The following is a 21,677-nucleotide window of genomic DNA, read 5'->3' on the forward strand; positions in this document are numbered from 1 at the left end:
CCAGAATGAAAGACTCTTAAAGCTGGCAAATGAGATATACTGGTCCCATTGACTTCTATGCTTCGTAATGATGGCCCAGTATGACCAGTGTATACATTTCTAATCATTATTGAGTTTTTAATTGGTTTCTTCCTTTTGGGCAATCAGACAGCCTACTGTCTGGCTGGCAGCCCTGCCAGGTGAGGTGGGTGCGATTGAGACAGGCAGGAGGCCCCAGCGGGTGAGGAAGGTGTTTTCAGGCCATCAGCATTCACTCTATAGGATGATCATGGATCATGATGGCAGTCCAGTCACTTTGTGAAAATCCCTGCTGCAGCAGTGATCTCTCTTCCCCCAGATGGGCCTGAGACTGTGTGTACGGAAGCCGGGGCAGGAAATCTCCACGTTCTGCTGAGCTTGTGCGTCTGGGGTAGATCTGATGCATTCATCACCGACTTTGCTCCCAACCCCATCCTTATTATTCAGCCCACATAGACTGTTGTCATGTCGGAGACGTTGGCATCCCAAGCACAGCAAGCTCCTACAGCGCAACAACAAACGGATCATCCCACTTTTAGGAATGCTGCTTGAGGAATAACCGTTGTCCAGGACAGCATGGGTAACTCTCTAATCACTTTTGAAAGAGTTTGCCAGGGAATCTTCCACACGTCTTGCTGAGATGGAAGACGGGACTTTTTCAGTTTGATAGCCCATTTGTGAGTTGACACCTGCAATAGTGCAGCACTCTGTCCATATTGCATTGAAGTAGCAGCCGAGAGTTGGATACTCCAGCCTCTTGAATTGGACTGGAATCCACTGATTCTCAAAGGATTACAGCCCTTAGATCAGCCTTGAATACCGCACTTACCCAAACAGCAAAGTGGGAAATATTATTTGCAAAACAAAGACCAAATCACATTTGGAAATGTCAAAAAAGGTCTCCATTAGGTAGTCCAAATTTCTGGTGCAGCTGTTCAACAGACATCATAACCTCCCCATCGAACAGATCCCCTAAGCAAGAAATACCCCTGCACCTCCAGATTTTAAATGTAGCGTCTGTGAGCCCCAGTTGAAAATCCCATGCTCCCACTATAGGAGTATAAGGAGAGGTTTTTTGTGAATTACCCTCATCTTGCCGCATTATCTTCCAAGCTTTAATTGTATTTAATACAATAGGGTTTTTACAGTGATCCATAATGACTTTCATCTTATCTAAAATGAGAGATTAATAAGGGGACACTTTGCTTGAGAAGCCTCAATGTCCATCCAGATTGATTGCGGGTCAGACGAGACCCAATCAGCTATGTAGCTTAATAGAGAACTCAGCTGGTACTTCCTAAAGTCTAGAAAATCCAGCCCTCCCCTTGCTTGTGGGAGCTGCAGCTTCTTTAATTTAATAAGGGGCCGTCTATGATTCCAAATGAAAGAACCAAGCCAACCATATAGTTTGCGCAATGCCGGCCTCGGCAACATCACAGGGAGCATTCTCATAGGGTATAGGAGACAAGGCAAAATATTCATTTTAATTAGAGCTATTCTGCCTAACCAAGATATTGGAAGATCCCCCCAGCGTTGAAGATCCTGCCTTATCCTCTCTAATAGGTGCAAAAAATTGGCTTTGTACAGCTGACCAAAAACTGGGGTGATAAAAATCCCTAAATATAAGAAACTCTCCAGAGACCACTGAAAGGGAAAGTGAGATCCATCCGATAAGTGGGACATACTAGCGAGACCGCCCATCGGCATGGCCTCCGATTTTGTGAAATTGATTTTGTAACCTGAGAACGCACTAAATAAATTGATTACTTGGATCAAGTGGGGCACGGACATCAAAGGATTACTCAGAAAAAGGAGAACATCATCTGCATAAAGGGTAATTTTACATTTACCTGAACCAATCCTCGGAGCCATTATATTAGAATTGGCCCACATAGCTTCCGCTAGTGGTTCAATTATTAGCGTGAATATTAACAGTGAGAGAGGACATCCCTGACGACAGTCCCTACCCACACTGATGCTATCCGAGCCTAAACCATTAGTAATCATGGCTGCTTTGGGGTCATTGCACAATATTGAGACCCATTTGGTGAATACCTCTCAGACACCAAACTTTTCCAGTGTGTAAAACAGATCTGACCATTCAACCCGATCGAATGCCTTCTCCACATCTAAACAGTCTACTATTCCTGGTATTCTTTCCTGATGACAGACTTGGATCACATTTAAAACCCTTCTAATATTATTAGATGATCTGCGGCCCTTGATAAACCCCGTCTGATCCTCTTTTATAATGTATAGTAAAACCCTCTCTAGCCTTAATGCTAATGTTTTAGAAAGAATTTTAAAATCTACATTTAGCAAAGGTATTGGTCTGTATGATGTGCAATCTTCTGGGGCCTTTCCTTTTTTAAGAATGAGCGAAATATTTGCTTCTCACATCGAAGGCAGGAGGCAGCCCTGACCATATGAATAATTATACATGTCTATAATTGGACCAGCCAGTACCCTTATAAACCCTTTGTAGAATTCAACCTGGAATCCATCTGAGCCAGGTTCCTTACCACTCTGAAGCTGCCTGATTGCATCAAGTACTTCCTGGGTTGTTAGGGGAGCATTCAGGATCGACACCTGTTCTGGGGTTAAGTCCAGAAAGGCCAGGCTTTTAAAAATGGACTCCATCTTCTTAGCTCTGTCTTCACAATCCTGTGATTTATACAGATCAGAGTAAAACTTTCTGAAGGCTGTATTGATCCTTTTGTGGTCATGAGTCAAAGTACTAGCACTTTCCCTAAGTGGGGCCTTTTTTCTCCTTTCAAGATACGTTAGGTATCTACCAGCCTTATCGCCATATTCATATAGTCTTTGTTTTGCAAATAATATTTCCCACTTTGCTGTTTGGGTAAGTGCAGTATTCAGGGCTGTCCTAAGGGCTGTAATCCTTTGTAATTTAGCAACAGAGGGTCTATCAACATAAGCCATCTCAGCTGCCTTCAAGCGAGCCTCGAGTAGACGCTGTTGTTCTCCCTTTTGTTTTCTCTGCGTGAGTGTTTTATTTTTAATTTGTTCACAGGACATAGGGGTCACTGACCTGGCCAGCATTTGTACCAGTTCCTAATTGCCCAGGGGGCAGTTAAGAGTCAGCCACATTGCTGTGGGTCTGGAGTCACATGTAGGCCAGACCAGGTAAGGATGGCAAATTTCCTTCCCTGAAGATATTTTCCTTCTGAAACGTGTCTGGTCCATTGGGAAGCAGCAGTGGAGGATTAGTCAATTCTAACATTCAGCTTCATTCGAACGCGTGGCTGGTTAAATCCTGACCAGAATCTCCAGGCCTTTCTCAGGAACCAGCCGCCCCGGTTGTTGAGACAGGGTGAGTCAGAAACCATTTGGCCAGACCCAGGACAATCCTGCGATGGGCGAGGGAGTGGGAAGGAAGGAAAGGAGCGTGGATGCAGGGTGAATGCACTTGCCTTAGAGGCCTGTAGGAGAGCACTCCTACTGCCCAAGGACCAGACGAAGAAATGGACTTAACTTCAGAGCCTCTTCTCCCATTTTGATCAGTCCTTGTTCGTTCGTTAGACCCTGTCCAATCTGCATATTTAAAGCAAGATCTCATTGACTTAATTGGGAATCATAGCCTGAGTAGGTTGCAATTGACAGGCTTGGTGCAGGTTTAGGTTAATGGGGTTCAGGGGTATAGGGACCTGGATAGTTGTCATGACAACCTCAATTATCATGAATCTGGACATGATTTTACCCAGCTGCTAATACCACGGAGGGGAAAGCAGCCAAGTCAGCAGTTCAGAAGAGGAAGCGAAAGGTGCTGGAAATAGAAAGAATGATGACACAAGAAATCAATGAATTTTATATCTTAGACTTGGATATTTCAATTAAAAGTGATGATGGTAAGAAGTCCATGGATGTCAAACACCAGGGACAGGCTGGTGGATTTGTTCCTGCATCTGTGGCCACTGGATTCACTAGATTACCTGGAGTGGGGGAGGGGTGCGGATATCAGAACATCAGACTGGGTTGGAATGCACATCTGTAAAGGATCTGCCTGATCTTCTGATCATTGCCACACAACAAGTAATTCAGTGAGTCTGAGCGCAGATCAGGGAATGTCCCATCTCCTCGTACACTTTGTCATCCTTCACCATATCTGGCTTGACCACTTCTAGCCCTGACTTGCTGCCCTCTCCCCCGCTAAAACTCTCTACTACTGCAGGACTCTCCTGATATTCATTGTTATCCTAATTCTGAAACCGTTCATTCATATCCTCATCGCACTCACTTATAAATCTGATGAGTATTTGGAATTTTAAGAGATCTGTTCAATTCCTTTGCTATTTTTTCCTTTATCCTTATCCATTAGATCAAATCTCCAACATCTACAACCCCACGCTAGACCTGAAATCCCATCTCTGCCCCTTTCCTTCACTTTCTCCCTCTCTAGTTCTCTCTCATTTCTCCCCTATCTGAACCCTCCTTTTTAAATCATTGCTCATTCATGAGATTTATCTCCTTCTCTTTCAACTCCAAATCCAAGAAAATCCTGATAATCAAGCTTCCCAAGGCCCAGGACCCAGTTCCAGCTGATAATGTAAATCTTTGCCTCTCTTTAGACATCACTTTTTGACACTGCCACCATTAACCCCTCCTGAACTAAAACATCTCAATCTCTCTCTCATTACTATTGACTACCCTATCTTTCCCCTTTCTTAAACATGTTGTTATCTTTCAGATCAATGCTCACCTCTCCTGCTGCTGGCTATTTGAATCCTTCCAGTGAGAATTATATCTCCGCTGACTGCACATTATTCCACCCAGTTTCAAACCTAGTTTTGAATGTACCTGACATTGGAACAAAGCCAACCCTCTAGGATTGAACATTCCATTGATTCTTTTAGTGAAGTCCTTCCTCCTCACCTCAGTCCTCAATGGTCTGAAAACGGTGCTCCTATATTTTAGGTTCCCTGACCAGTGGATACAATCTCTCAACATCTACCTTACCAAATACCTTCAGGGTTCTGCTCCCCTTTCTCCTGTGGTCTAAATTATTGTGACTATTTGAAATTAGGGGCATTCACCTTGATGCGTGCAAGATAAAAAGCTTTGGTCACATCTCTTCTCAGCAAGATTTATGGCCTATATTGACTATCTTACAAGTTGTTGAATCTTCAACATATAGTATTATTGCAGCACGTAGATTCCAGGAGAGTTCTAATTCCAAATAAAAGGTTTTGTCACACACTTTTGGTGAGTGTTCCTTTAAACTACACAGGCTTGAATTTGATACAGCTACTTGGCACCTCAGACACAGATTCCATTTTCTGTATCTCTGTAAATGGATAAAGCTTCTGTCACTTGCTAAAATGGTCCTGGAGTTCAGGGACCTGGCTTGAATTCCCATGTGCTTGCTAGATACGGACAATTATTTTTGGTCTCCACCAAATGTCCATACAAGGCATCACTAGGAACTTACATAAGAAAGTTTGTGTCAGCTTCCAGCACATTTGCCAATGGTGATCTCTTTTCTTGTGGAATTCATTTCTTTAACCCTTTGGCTCTTGTATATTCTCTATGTAAATCCAAGATTATAGAGCATTAGAGAACAGATAGTTAATATTTAGTCATCTGTTGAATAGATAGACGGTAGATTTAGATGAGAAAGGATATGAGAAAACTAATGGAGTTTAAATACCAGCATGGGATACTGGGGCCAAATGACCTGTTTCAGTACTGTACATCATATGTTGTCTCATATGGGAAATAATGGAAGTGCCATAATACAGTAGTACAAAAATCAGCATTTACATAGCATATTTCACAACCCTGGGAACATCCCAAAGTGCTTCACATATAATGAAATACCTTTGCAGTTGTTGTGTATGAAATACAGCAGCTAATTTTGAGCACAGCAGGATCCCACAAACACAAATACAATGATGACCCAGATCATCTGCTTTAATCATGTTGGTGGAGGCAGAGCACCAGGGTGAACTCTACCGATCTTCTTCAGTTGGTGTCAGGAGATTATTTCCTCACACCTTCAAAGTCAGACAGGACCTGTTTTAGTGTCTCAGCAAAAGGCAGTGCAGCACTCTGTCAGTACAAGCTAATGGGAGCCTTAATATTGCTCCTGAATCCTGGAGTGGGACTTGAATCCATAACCTTCAGACTTACCAGAAAGCATAATACCAGCTTACTGTGTATGCAATGTAGGTACAATCAGCATTCCTCGTTATATTTCTCCTTATCAATGCTTAATCCATTAGTTTGTTGAAGTAATGCTAAAAACAAATATCCTCAAAAATTGTTTCCTCTCAATACTTTTTCACCGATCACTAATATCTATTTACCAGTACGTACTTCATCACAACCCTTAACCATATTGAAGACCTCTACAATTGCATTGCTTTCTTCTTTCAGCTTGGAAGCAGGAATCTATTAAAGATCTCCCCTGCCACGATGCAGACGATATTGAATGACGTCTGTAGAGCTGCAACAATGAAAGCTGTACCTTTACATATTATGGTGCTGCTGTTTTATATAAGGCTTGCCAGCTGGGTTCCTGGAACAGTCAGGAATAGACAGCTCTCAAAATATTTGAATTGATGTCATGTTAGGCTGTTGAGGTAACAGGATATGTACCATCTGATTAAAAGTGTTTGATCACACCAAGTCCTGCCAACACAATCTTCCAGGAGCTGAATGGACAACAGTCCTCAGCTTAAATGGTCAATAACTCCGGGACTTCTACCCAGCTCTGACCCAGCTCACCAGCAAGTGCACAAACCTCGTTGCTTTGTGTTACAGACTTTGGAGAATTTATTTTTGCACTTCTTGTTTTGATAACTTGGTTACCTTGAACCGCTACTTTTATTTGTGGCGATTTGTCACCAGATTTTCAGGCACAACTGAACCAGAGCTGTCCAAAGCAGCACTTTTGAAATATATTGCAGTTGGAAAGCCTGTTACTGTAGCAATATTAACCCACTCTTTCACGTTATATCCATGTGGACTTCAGTTTTAGTTTTGCACTCAGAATAATGCTGAATATTAATGGTGATACTTGTCACAAAATGATTACCTTGTATTTGCTGTGACACAATTAATTTCATTGTTTTGATATGGGTGAAAGTGTCAGAAGGTTACTGTTGTTGTGGTTCTGTTCGCTGAGCTGGGAATTTGTGTTGCAGACGTTTCGTCCCCTGTCTAGCTGACATCCTCAGTTCTTGGGAGCCTCCTGTGAAGCGCTTCTGTGATGTTTCCTCCGGTATTTATAGTGGTTTGAATCTGCCGCTTCCGGTTGTCAGTTCCAGCTGTCCGCTGCAGTGGCCGGTATATTGGGTCCAGGTCGATGTGCTTGTTGATTGAATCTGTGGATGAGTGCCATGCCTCTAGGAATTCCCTGGCTGTTCTCTGTTTGGCTTGTCCGATAATAGTAGTGTTGTCCCAGTCGAACTCATGCTGCTTGTTGGTTGTTATATACAACCAACAGCCACTCTCAGACAACAACTCACCAGGACGAAGGACCCGATACCCAGCATAAACAAAACCAATGTAGTGTACAAAATCCCATGCAAGGACTGCACAAAACACTACATAGGACAAACAGGAAGACAGCTAACAATCCGCATCCATGAACACCAACTAGCCACGAAACGACATGACCAGCTATCCTTAGTAGCCACACACGCAGATGACAAGCAACATGAGTTCAACTGGGACAACACTACTATTATAGGACAAGCCAAACAGAGAACAGCCAGGGAATTCCTAGAGGCATGGCACTCATCCACAGATTCAATCAACAAGCACATCGACCTGGACTCAATATACCGACCACTGCAGCAGACAGCTGGAACTGACAACCGGAAGCTGCAGATACAAACCACTATAAATGCCGGAGGAAACATCACAGAAGCGCTTCACAGGAGGTTCCCAAGCACTGAGGGGACGAAATGTCTGCAACACAAATTCCCAGCTCGGCGAACAGAACCACAACAACGAGCACCCGAGCTACAGATCTTCTCCCAGACTTTGAGAAGGATGCTGTTTCAAACCCTAGCCTCAGATTTCAGCCCATAGGTTTGACTGCAATTCCAGTGCAATAAAGACAGAATAGAAAAGATTAGACATTTATTTCACATTCACTTTTACAGTGAAACATTCTATAAGTTGCCCCCACCACGGTGCCTACAGCAATGGACACCACTATCTGCCAGACCACTGGAAAACCTGGACAATGAAGACGAAGAAGACCTCCACATGGGGTCAAAACTGCCCATTGAGAGACCACCACAGTGGGAGACGACCACACAGCAAGACCCACGGGGAGACCACCCCACAGGGGAGACTGCCCCAGTGGGAGACAGCCACGCTGGGAGACTGCCACACAGCAAGACCCACGGGGAGACCACCCCACAGGGGAGACTGCCCCAGTGGGAGGCAGCCACTCTGGACTGAGACCACCTTTCCCATTCTTCAGGTGCCCAGGTCTCGCTGCAGACCTGGAGCCTTGGTCTAGCCTGAGAGTCCTGGCCAGGGGAAGCCAGCCTGGGAAACCCCGGAATAGTGTCTGGCTCATCCTGATATTGTTGCCGCTGTTGCTGGAGGCCTCCTCCTTCACCCCCTACATTCCAGGCTTATAAGATAAGAAACTGCAGAAAGAAAGAGAAAACCACTGGGAGTGGATGAGCCCTGGTGTCAGGCCCCCTACTCTGCTGCCTTCTTGAAAAGAAAGTGTTGCTTTGTTGAAGGTGCAATATTTTTCCGTGGAACATGAAATTGTTTTCATGCTTCTCAAATGGGTGTAAAAGAACAGTGTTATAGCTAAAGGAAAGCAGGACATTCACACAATCTGCTAGCTGCCGTTTAACTCACAACTAAGTCATAACATAACTGAGTTATCTCACTGTTGTTTGTGAGACTTTGTTTTGCAAAAATTAGTAGTTGCATTTGCCAAGAAAAATAACATTGCCTGCATGTTAAGAATGATTGTCATTTACTTTCGGATATCATGGCGGGGGCAGGCAAAATTCTCTTTACAAGTTGTTTCTTTCTCTCTTCTGAGGCTCAGTGGTTAGTACTGCTGCCTCACAGTGCCAGGGACCCAGGTTCAATCCCCACCTCGGGTGACCGTCAGTGTGGAATTTGCATATTCTCCCCGTGTCCACATGGGTTTCGTCTACATGCTCCTATTTCCACCCAGAGTCCAAAGATCTTCAGGTTAGGTGGATTGGCCATGGGAAAAGCAGGATTGTAGGGTGGGCTGTTCTTCAAAGGACTGTAGGGATTTGATGGGCTGAATGGCCTGCTTCCACACAATAGGGATTCTACGATTCTGTTCTGGCTGAAAGGTTTAACAGAGGTTGAGGGAGGCCCATGTGAACAACGACAACAGTGTGTCACTGACCAAGTGTGTACAAAGCTGTTAAAATCATCAATATTTAACAAACCACTTCACATCAACAACCACAAGGTTGTGCAGCAAGCTGTCAATTCAAATATTTCTGCTTAACCTCAGGCCTGAGCATATCAATATGAGGGGATTAACCTTTGTGCTCTGAATACTGTTCATCACTTCCTAATAATAGACTTTTGGTATTTAACATTATCCAGTACGAGTGTTGTTTATTTTTGTTTTAATATAGGATTTGGGAATAAAACTACAGAAAGAGGCCATTCTGTCCCTCTGTCTGCATTGGATAAAACAGTTAGCAGCCCATTCTAATGCTTCTGTCACCTGGTCTGTTACCCCGCAGGATACAATGCTCCGTGTACTGATCCCTGCAGATTACAGTGTTCCAGGTACAGATCGACGCACATTACAGTGTTCCAGGTGCAGATCCCTGTAGATTACAGTGTTCCAGGTACTGATCCCTGTAGATTACAGTGTTCCAGATGCAGATCCCTGTAGATTACAGTGCTCCAGGTACTGATCCTTGTAGATTACAGTGTTCCGGTGCAGATCCCTGTAGATTACAGTGTTCCAGGTACTGATCCCTGTAGATTACAGTGTTCCGGTACAGATCCCTGTAAATTGCAGTGCTCCAGGTACTGATCCCTGTAGATTACAGTGTTCCGGTACAGATCCCTGTAAATTACAGTGTTCCAGATGCAGATCCCTGTAGATTATAGTGTTCCAGGTACTGATCCCTGTAGATTACAGTGCTCCAGGTGCAGATCCCTGTAGATTACAGTGTTCCAAGTACAGATCCCTGTAGATTACAGTGCTCCAGGTACAGATCCCTGAAGATTACAGTGCTCCAGATGCAGATCCCTGTAGATTACAGTGTTCCAGGTGCAGATCCCTTTAGATTACAGTGCTCCAGGTGCAGATCCCTGTAGATTACAGTGCTCCAGGTACAGATCCCTGTAGATTACAGTGTTCCAGGTACAGATCCCTGTAGATTACAGTGCTCCAGGTACTGATCCCTGTAGATTACAGTGTTCCGGTACACATCCCTGTAGATTACAGTGTTCTGGGTACTGATCCCTGTAGATTACAGTGCTCCAAGTACAGATCCCTGTAGATTACAGTGCTCCAGGTACAGATCCCTGAAGATTACAGTGCTCCAGGTGCAGATCCCTGTAGATTACAGTGCTCCAGGTACAGATCCCTGAAGATTACAGTGCTCCAGATGCAGATCCCTGTAGATTACAGTGTTCCAGGTGCAGATCCCTTTAGATTACAGTGTTCCGGTACAGATCCCTGTAGATTACATTGCTCCAGATGCAGATTCCTGTAGATTACAGTGTTCCAGGTACAGATCCCTGTAGATTACAGTGCTCCAGGTACAGATCCCTGTAGATTACAATGTTCCGGTACAGATCCCTGTAGATTACAGTGCTCCAGGTGCAGATCTCTGTAGATTACAGTGCTCCAGGTACAGATCCCTGTAGATTACAGTGTTCCAGGTACAGATCCCTGTAGATTACAGTGCTCCAGGTACTGATCCCTGTAGATTACAGTGTTCTGGTACACATCCCTGTAGATTACAGTGTTCTGGGTACTGATCCCTGTAGATTACAGTGCTCCAAGTACAGATCCCTGTAGATTACAGTGCTCCAGGTACAGATCCCTGAAGATTACAGTGTTCCAGGTACAGATCCCTGTAGATTACAGTGTTCCAGGTGCAGATCCCTGTAGATTACAGTGTTCCGGTACACATCCCTGTAGATTACAGTGTTCTGGGTACTGATCCCTGTAGATTACAGTGCTCCAAGTACAGATCCCTGTAGATTACAGTGCTCCAGGTACAGATCCCTGAAGATTACAGTGCTCCAGATGCAGATCCCTGTAGATTACAATGTTCCAGGTGCAGATCCCTTTAGATTACAGTGTTCCGGTACAGATCCCTGTAGATTACATTGCTCCAGATGCAGATTCCTGTAGATTACAGTGTTCCAGGTACAGATCCCTGTAGATTACAGTGCTCCAGGTACAGATCCCTGTAGATTACAATGTTCCGGTACAGATCCCTGTAGATTACAGTGCTCCAGGTGCAGATCCCTGTAGATTACAGTGCTCCAGGTACAGATCCCTGTAGATTACAGTGTTCCAGGTACAGATCCCTGTAGATTACAGTGCTCCAGGTACTGATCCCTGTAGATTACAGTGTTCACTGTACACATCCCTGTAGATTACAGTGTTCTGGGTACTGATCCCTGTAGATTACAGTGTTCCGCTACACATCCCTGTAGATTACAGTGTTCTGGGTACTGATCCCTGTAGATTACAGTGTTCCAGTACAGATCCCTGTAGATTACAGTGTTCCGGTACTGATCCCTGTAGATTACAGTGCTCCAGGTACAGATCCCTGTAGATTACAGAGCTCCAGGTACAGATCCCTGTAGATTACAGTGTTCCAGTGCAGATCCCTGTAGATTACAGTGTTCTGTGTACTGATCCCTGTAGATTACATTATTCCGGTACAGATCCCTGTAGATTACAGTGTTCCGGTACTGATCCCTGTAGATTACAGTGCTCCAAGTACAGATCCCTGTAGATTACAGTGCTCCAGGTACAGATCCCTGTAGATTACAGTGTTCCAGGTGCAGATCCCTGTAGATTACAGTGTTCCAGTACAGATCCCTGTAGATTACATTGCTCCAGATGCAGATTCCTGTAGATTACAGTGTTCCAGGTACAGATCCCTGTAGATTACAGTGCTCCATGTACAGATCCCTGTAGATTACAATGTTCCGGTACAGATCCCTGAAGATTACAGTGCTCCAGATGCAGATCCCTGTAGATTACAATGTTCCAGGTGCAGATCCCTTTAGATTACAGTGTTCCGGTACAGATCCCTGTAGATTACAGTGCTCCAGGTGCAGATCCCTGTAGATTACAGTGTTCTAGGTACAGATCCCTGTAGATTACAGTGCTCCCGGTACAGATCCCTGTAGATTACAATGTTCCGGTACAGATCCCTGTAGATTACAGTGCTACAGGTGCAGATCCCTGTAGATTACAGTGCTCCAGGTACAGATCCCTGTAGATTACAGTGTTCCAGGTACAGATCCCTGTAGATTACAGTGCTCCAGGTACTGATCCCTGTAGATTACAGTGTTCACTGTACACATCCCTGTAGATTACAGTGTTCTGGGTACTGATCCCTGTAGATTACAGTGTTCCAGTACAGATCCCTGTAGATTACAGTGTTCCGGTACAGATCCCAATAGATTACAGTGCTCCAGGTACAGATCCCTGTAGATTACAGAGCTCCAGGTACAGATCCCTGTAGATTACAGTGTTCCAGGTGCAGATCCCTGTAGATTACAGTGTTCCAGTACAGATCCCTGTAGATTACATTGCTCCAGATGCAGATTCCTGTAGATTACAGTGTTCCAGGTACAGATCCCTGTAGATTACAGTGCTCCATGTACAGATCCCTGTAGATTACAATGTTCCGGTACAGATCCCTGAAGATTACAGTGCTCCAGATGCAGATCCCTGTAGATTACAATGTTCCAGGTGCAGATCCCTTTAGATTACAGTGTTCCGGTACAGATCCCTGTAGATTACAGTGCTCCAGGTGCAGATCCCTGTAGATTACAGTGTTCTAGGTACAGATCCCTGTAGATTACAGTGCTCCAGGTACAGATCCCTGTAGATTACAATGTTCCGGTACAGATCCCTGTAGATTACAGTGCTACAGGTGCAGATCCCTGTAGATTACAGTGCTCCAGGTACAGATCCCTGTAGATTACAGTGTTCCAGGTACAGATCCCTGTAGATTACAGTGCTCCAGGTACTGATCCCTGTAGATTACAGTGTTCACTGTACACATCCCTGTAGATTACAGTGTTCTGGGTACTGATCCCTGTAGATTACAGTGTTCCAGTACAGATCCCTGTAGATTACAGTGTTCCGGTACAGATCCCAATAGATTACAGTGCTCCAGGTACAGATCCCTGTAGATTACAGAGCTCCAGGTACAGATCCCTGTAGATTACAGTGTTCCAGGTGCAGATCCCTGTAGATTACAGTGTTCTGGGTACTGATCCCTGTAGATTACAGTGTTCTGTGTACTGATCCCTGTAGATTACATTATTCCGGTACAGATCCCTGTAGATTACTGTGTTCCGGTACTGATCCCTGTAGATTACAGTGTTCCGGTACACATCCCTGTAGATTACAGTGTTCTGGGTACTGATCCCTGTAGATTACAGTGCTCCAAGTACAGATCCCTGTAGATTACAGTGCTCCAGGTACAGATCCCTGAAGATTACAGTGCTCCAGGTGCAGATCCCTGTAGATTACAGTGCTCCAGGTACAGATCCCTGTAGATTACAGTGCTCCAGGTACAGATCCCTGTAGATTACAGTACTCCAGGTGCAGATCCCTGTAGATTACAGTGTTCTGGGTACTGATCCCTGTAGATTACAGTGCTCCAGGTGCAGATCCCTGTAGATTACAGTGTTCCAGTGCAGATCCCTGTAGATTACAGTGTTCTGGGTACTGATCCCTGTAGATTACAGTGCTCCAGGTGCAGATCCCTGTAGATTACAGTGCTCCAGGTGCAGATCCCTGTAGATTACAATGTTCCAGTACAGATCCCTGTAGATTACAGTGCTCCAAGTACAGATCCCTGTAGATTACAGTGTTCTGGGTAGTGTTCCCTGTAGATTACAGTGCTCCAGATGCAGATCCCTGTAGATTACAGTGTTTCAGGTGCAGATCCCTGTAGATTACAGTGTTCCAGTACAGATCCCTGTAGATTACAGTGTTCCAGGTACAGATCCCTGTAGATTACAGTGCTCCAGGTACAGATCCCTGTAGATTACAGTTTTCCAGGTACAGATCCCTGTAGATTACAGTGTTCCAGGTATAGATCCCTGTAGATTACAGTGCTCCAGGTACAGATCCCTGGAGATTACAGTGCTCCAGGTGCAGATCCCTGTAGATTACAGTGCTCCAGGTGCAGATCCCTGTAGATTACAGTGCTCCAGGTACAGATCCCTGTAGATTACAGTGTTCCAGTGCAGATCCCTGTAGATTACAGTGCTCCAGGTACAGATCCCTGCAAATTACAGTGTTCTGGTACAGATCCCTGTAGATTACAGTGCTCCAGGTGCAGATCCCTGTAGATTTCAGTGTTCCGGTACAGATCTCTGAAGATTACAATGCTCCAGGTGCAGATCCCTGTAGATTACAGTGTTCCGCTATAGATCCCTGTAGATTACAGTGCTCCAGATGCAGATCCCTGTAGATTACAGTGCTCCAGGTACAGATCCCTGTAGATTACAGTGTTCCGGTACAGATCCCTGTAGATTACAGTGTTCCAGTGCAGACCCCTGTAGATTAACAGTGCTCCAGGTGTAGATCCCTGTAGTTTACAGTGCTCCAGGTGCAGATCCCTGTAGATTACAGTGTTCCAGTGCAGATCCCTGTAGATTACAGTGCTCCGGTACTGATCCCTGTAGATTACAGTGTTCCAGTGCAGATCCCTGTAGATTACAGTGCTCCAGGTGCAGATCCCTGTAGATTACAGTGTTCCAGGTACAGATCCCTGTAGATTACAGTGCTCTAGGTACAGATCACTGTAGATTACAGTGTTCCGGTACAGATCCCTGTAGATTACAGTGTTCCAGGTGCAGATCCCTGTAGATTACAGTGTTCCAGTGCAGATCCCTGTAGATTACAGTGCTCCAGGTGCAGATCCCTGTAAATTACAGTGTTCCAGTGCAGATCCCTGTAGATTACAGTGTTCCAGGTACAGATCCCTGTAGATTACAGTGCTCCAGGTACAGATCCCTGTAGATTACAGTGTTCCGGTACAGATCCCTGTCGATTACAGTGCTCCGGTACAGATTCCTGTAGATTACAGTGCTCCAGGTACACTTCCCTCTAGGTTACCCTCCTTCAAGTATAGATCCAGGCTCCCTTTGAATGAATTGAGGGATTTCTGCATCAAATCAGGCAATGAAATGCAGGCAGCCACCTCACTCCGGGTAAGAATATTTTGTCCTTATGTCCCCTTTCACTTTTTCACCTTAAATTTGTTTCCCTTTGTACCTGCCCTCTTCGCAAAGAGAAACATATCTTCCCCAGCACTCTATCCAAGCCCCTCAGCATTTTGCACATTTCAATCATGTCACCCCTCAGCCTCTTCTGTTGTAATGAAAACAGCCGTTGCTCATCCAACCTTGTAGTTCATGTTTTCAAACAGTGACAATATCCTTGTTAATCTCCTTTATACTCTCTCTCGATCAATGATGTTTTTTCTGTAATGTGGTGACCAGAACTGTGCACAAAACTCCTGCTATGGCCTCACCAATGACTTACATCATTGCAGCTTTACATCCCTGAATTTGTATCTGATCAGCCCACATGGAAGGCATCCCATATGCCTTCTTTACCAGCGTATCTACTGTCTTCCTACCTTCAGGGACCTGTGGACGTGCACTCGGAATTGTTTTACTTCCTCTGCACCTCTCAGTATCCTGCTGTTTATTGTGTATTCTCCTGTATTGCCTGATCTTCCCCAATGCAAAACCTCACATTTCTGTCGGTTGGGTTCCATTTTACATTTCAGGGCCCACTCAACCAAACTTCTGACATCACCCTGCAGTTGAAGGCCATCCTCTTCACTATCAAACACCTCGCCAATTTTTCATCTTATCTGCAAATGCCTCTCACAATTAGGTTTATGTGATTAATATATGCAGGCAGCCCCGGGGTAATGAATGGGTTCTGTTCTTGAGTAAGCCGATTCGTATACAATGCAGAACAATATAAATACTGTTTGTAAGTACAAGCAAATGTCTGAATGTCAGATCTTTAAAATTAATATTGATGTACCCATGTATGGGCTATCGTTTGTAAGTATGAGCTTTCCTAATCGGATGTTCGTAAATCAGGAACCGCCAGTACCACAAACAGCATGGGATCCAACCAGTGTTCCCTTTATTTATAAAAGCCCAGGATCCCCTTACTATGCTTTATTAACTATTTTATTAACTGCTTTGTTAACTTGTGTTGCTGGAAAAGCGCAGCAGGTCAGGCAGCATCCAAGGAGCAGGAGAATCGACGTTTCGGGCATGAGCCCTTCTTCAGGAATGAGGAAAGTGTGTCCAGCAGGCTAAGATAAAAGGTAGGGAGGAGGGACTTGGGGGAGGGGCGTTGGAAATGCGATAGGTGGAAGGAGGTCAAGGTGGGGGGTGATAGGCCGGAGTGGGGTGGGGGCGGAGAGGTCAGGAAGAAGATTGCAAGTTATGAAGGCGGTGCTGAGTTTGAGGGATTTGACTGAGACAACGTGGGGGGAGGGGAAATGAAGAACGTGGCTGAAGAGCGTCTGGGCAGAGGAGATGACCTAGGGTGTGCAGTGAGAGAGGGACTCACTGAAATCCTTATGGGGGAGGAAGAGAGCTTCTTCAAGGAAGGCATCCTTGCAAGAGCATTCGCAGTAGGTTAAAATCTTCGAGGAGAAAGTAAGGACTGCAGATGCTGGAGATCAGAGCTGAAAATGTGTTGCTGGAAAAGCGCAGCAGGTCAGACAGCATCCAAGGAGCAGGAAAATCGATGTTTCGGGCATGAGCCCTTCTTCAGGAATGAGGAAAGTGTGCCAAGCAGGCTAAGATAAAAGGTAGGGAGGAGGGACTTGGGGGAGGGGCATTGGAAATGCGATAGGTGGAAGGAGGTCAAGGTGAGGGTGATAGGCCGGACTGGGAGATGATGGTTTGGTGGTGGGAGGTCGGGTGCCCATGCCCCAACCTCACTATCAAACCGGCAGACAAGGGAGGCGTGGTAGTAGTTTGCCTCACCAACCTTTACACCGATGAGGCTAAATGCCAGCTCGCGGACACCTCCTCCTACTGCCCTCTTGACCATGACCCCACCTCCCACCACCAAACCATCATCTCCCAGACCATCCATAACCTCATCACCTCAGGGGATCTCCCATCCACCGCCTCCAACCTCATAGTCCCACAACCCCGCACCGCCCGTTTCTACCTCCTGCCCAAAATCCACAAACCTGACTGCCCTGGCCGACCCATCGTCTCAGCCTGCTCCTGCCCCACCGAACTCATCTCTGCATACCTCGACACGGTCCTATCCCCCTTAGTCCAAGAACTCCCCACCTACGTTCGGGACACCACCCACGCCCTCCACCTCCTCCATGATTTTCGCTTCCCCGGTCCCCAACATCTTATCTTCAGCATGGAGCCTCCAAGGCCCCAAGGGATCCTTCCATATCCATCACAAATTCACCTGCACCTCCACACACATCATTTACTGCATCCACTGCACCCGATGTGGCCTCCTCTACATTGGGGAGACAGGCCGCCTACTTGCAGAACGTTTCAGAGAGCATCTCTGGGACACCCGGACTAACCAACCGAACTGCCCTGTGGCTCAACACTTCAACTCCCCCTCCCACTCCACCAAGGACATGCAGGTCCTTGGACTCCTCCATCGCCAGACCATAGCAACACAACGGCTGGAGGAAGAGCGCCTCATCTTCCACCTAGGAACCCTCCAACCACAAGGGATGAACTCAGATTTCTCCAGTTTCCTCATTTCCCCTCTCCCCACCTTGTCTCAGTCAAATCCCTCAAACTCAGCACCGCCTTGCTAACCTGCAATCTTCTTCCTGACCTCTCCGCCCCCACCCCCACTCCGGCCTATCACCCTCACCTTGACCTCCTTCCATCTATCGCATTTCCAACGCCCCTCCCCCAAGTCCCTCCTCCCTACGTTTTTTCTCAGCCCGCTGGACACACTTTCCTCATTCCTGAAGAAGGGCTCATGCCCGAAACGTCGATTCTCCTGCTCCTTGGATGCTGCCTGACCTGCTGCGCTTTTCCAGCAACACATTTTCAGCTCTGATCTCCAGCATCTGCAGTCCTTACTTTCTCCTGCTTTGTTAGCTTGTCAAGATTTGTGCTAAAACACTCACGTGTCTTCCTGCCTGTGCACTCGAGTTAATAAGAGCACAAAAGTCCTATGGTGCAGAATGAGGCCATTCAGTCCCTTGTATCTACATCGGTTCTTCAAATGAGCATTTTTACCTACTTTGACCTTTATTGAATGTCTTTGGATTAAGAGAAAACATTGCGTTCTATTTTGTCTCGTTTGTGGTTAAAAAGGTTATACCAGCCAAGACAGATCGCGACAAGAAGATTAGTGTGAGGCAGTGTGACAAAATACCTCAGGCACATTGCAGGTACAATTAGCTCCCTGGCTCCTGCAAAATATGAAGTCAATCACCTACGTGTTCCAAAATGTCAGTCAGTACTATCTCCCTCGCTGGTTTACTTCGATCAACCCTGAGTTATTTGAGATCAGTTACAACTGGCCTCAGGATCTGTGTGCTCTGTGGACTGGCCCAAGCTCATCCTCAGTCACTGAAAATGAAATAACAGCTTGCATTTATATAATGCCTTTCACAATGTCAGCATGTCCTTTCCAGCCATTCCCAGGGCAAGTGTGAGATATTTTTGATCAACCTAGTTCAGAGATGTTAGTACGCACCTTTGGAGCAGATCGAAGTTGAAACCAGGATTCCCGACACAGAGGCAGGGACATCACCAAGCACCCAAAGCCATTAGGAAATGCTAGTCATTGTTGTAAACTAGGAAATGCAGTGGCTAATCTACACACAGCAGGATGACACAAACAGCAAAAAGCATGATATATACATAATTTTAATTCATTCACAGGATATGGGCATTGTTGGCTGGGCCAGCATTAATTTCCCATCCCTAATTGCTCAGAAGGCAATTAAGAGTCAACCCCATTGCTGTGGGTCTGGAGTCATATGTAGGCCAGACCTGGTAAGGACAGCAGTTTCCTTCCTTAAAGGGCATTAGTACCATTAAACCCTTAATTCAAGATTTTTGTTGGATTCAAATTCCACCATCTGATGAAAAGGATTCAAATCCAGATGCCGACAACATTCCCAGGGTCTCTGGATTAATAATGTGACTATAACATCAGTAGGCCATCAACTCCCTAATAATTATTAGATTTTCTATTTGAGTGATGTTATTGGAGGAATAAATATCAGCCAGGACATCAGAGAGAATACCTCTGCTGTTCCAAAAAAAATAGAAATATTATCAGTCAGGGCATTAATTGATTAGCAGTGTGCCTAACTGTGCTGCAAGATAATGACAGTCTCAGGTCATTGCCAGGAAGCAATGTGACTTTCAGAGCCTGCTTCCCACTGAGCTAGAACTGACACTAAAACAGCACCAATCGCAAAAACTCAACGGACACTTGGAGCGCAGCATTTAAGAATGGAGCTAGACCACAATGAGTCAGTCCCTACAGGAGAGGAGAAAACCGAAAGGAGAAAACAGATAAGGGTCAACGAGCTGCAAATTTCAAAGGAGCCTTACCACTACCACAAGTTGACAAAATGCAGCTCAGGGTGGCAAATACACATGAAGGGGAAAGCTCTGTCCTTAGGAGTAAGGTCAAAATCACCATGTTAATGCTGCATCCAATTACCACACAAATATCAAAAGCAGTGTGGGCAGCAAGGACTTATTGAACTGCAAAAAGTGCCTGCAGTTTTCTTTAATGTTGACATGTGATTCAAACCCGAGGTGAGACCATGAGATGGATGACTCATTGGAGCAATATGAAAATCGAGAAGTTCATGTTAGTCCCTGACAAATTCTGAATCATGTGAAAGGGAGAGTGATAAAGAAACAAGCACATAAAAAACAGCAGCGATGGAACAGGATGTAAAGGAAATTATGGACATTCGTTGATAGTGATTCCTGTTGTAGATCACGTGTACAAAAACACAACTTACTTATACTGACTAATCACATGCAAATGTCACCAAGCATTTGGAGTCTGGTGATTTTGGGGCAAAACCAGTTGCAAACTTGCATCCAAGCACAAAACATAAACTGCTTGCCTCTCCATCACTCACAGTGTGAGGAAAAATATATATCAAGCAGGTTAATGAAATCAGGGCATGAGCACATATGCAAACTACAGCTATTTTCTCAACTGTACCCAATAGAAGCAGAGGCAGTAGAAGTTGGTCTCACCTTGTTGAGAACTGTTATATCTGGACACTAATGGTCCCTTTACCTTATTGGGCTATTGCTTTGAGAATGAGAAATAGACAAGCATAGGGACAGCCTGGATATGGTGGAGCTATTACGGCTAATCACACACATTTTGTCCATGAGATTGACCCACCAACTATTTCAACAAAACTGTTTCTTGTATGAAGCCAGACATGGAAACGTAGACAATTACAGCAAGAGAAGGCCATTCAATCCTTCAAGCTTGCTCTGCCATTTTTGGACATTGCTGATCCTCTAATGCAAAACCATGCTCTCTATACCTCTTGATGCCTTAAACATCTAAAAAAGGATCAATCTCCTTCTTGAATACATTCAGTGACCTGGCCTCCGCTAACTTCTGTGCTATTGAGTTCCATACGTTGACCACGTAATGAGTGAAAAATGTTTCCTCATTTCACTCCTAAATAGTCTACCTCACAACTCTGACCCAGGTTCTAGATTCCCCCAACCAGGGGAAACATCCACCCTGCATCTAATCTATCAGCCCTGTTTGAATTTTATACATTTCGATCAGGTCCCCTCTCACTTTTCCAACTGCTGGTAAATGTCAAACCAGTCTCTCCTCATAGCATCAGTCCAGTGAACATCTGCTGCACTCCCATGGCAGATCTGAATGGCTATAAATTGAGAGAGGGGAATGTGCAAAGAGACTTGTGTGTCCTTGCACAACAGTCACTGAAAGTAAGTGTGCAAATGCAACAGGCAGTGAGAAAAGCAAATGGTATGTTGGCCTTCATTGTAAGAGGGTTTGAGTACAGGAGGAGGGCTGTCTTGCTGCAATTATACAACTCATTGATAAGACCTCACCTGGAATATCGTATACAGTATTGATCTGATTCCTGGGATAGCGGTACTGATGTATGATGAGAGGTTGAATCAGTTAGGTTATATTTGCTGGAGTTCAGAAGATTTGGGAGGGGGGTGGTGAGTGGGTGTGGGGTTCTCATAGAAACCTATAACATTCTAACAGAACTTGGCAGGGTTTATGGAGGAAGGATGTTTCCAGTGGCGGGGGAATCCAGACCAGGAGTCTCAGTCTAAGGATAGAGTGTAAAATATTTAGGACTGAGGTGAAGGGAAATTTCTTCATGCAGAGAGTGGTGAGCCTGTGGAATTCACTACCACAGAAAGCA

The 21,677-nt window shown here is 45.2% G+C and overlaps 1 long non-coding RNA gene across 1 annotated transcript in view; it reads right to left on the reverse strand.

Moving 5' to 3' along the window:
• Positions 1-21,677, reverse strand: part of LOC148138632 (uncharacterized) — a 134,672-nt gene that overhangs the window by 95,824 nt on the left and 17,171 nt on the right. The window lies entirely within an intron of this gene.

This window comes from Chiloscyllium plagiosum, unplaced genomic scaffold (genome assembly GCF_037043375.1).
Source record: "Chiloscyllium plagiosum isolate Xiang-an unplaced genomic scaffold, Cpla_swu_hap1 HiC_scaffold_39, whole genome shotgun sequence".
Classification (NCBI taxonomy): Eukaryota; Metazoa; Chordata; class Chondrichthyes; order Orectolobiformes; family Hemiscylliidae; genus Chiloscyllium; species Chiloscyllium plagiosum.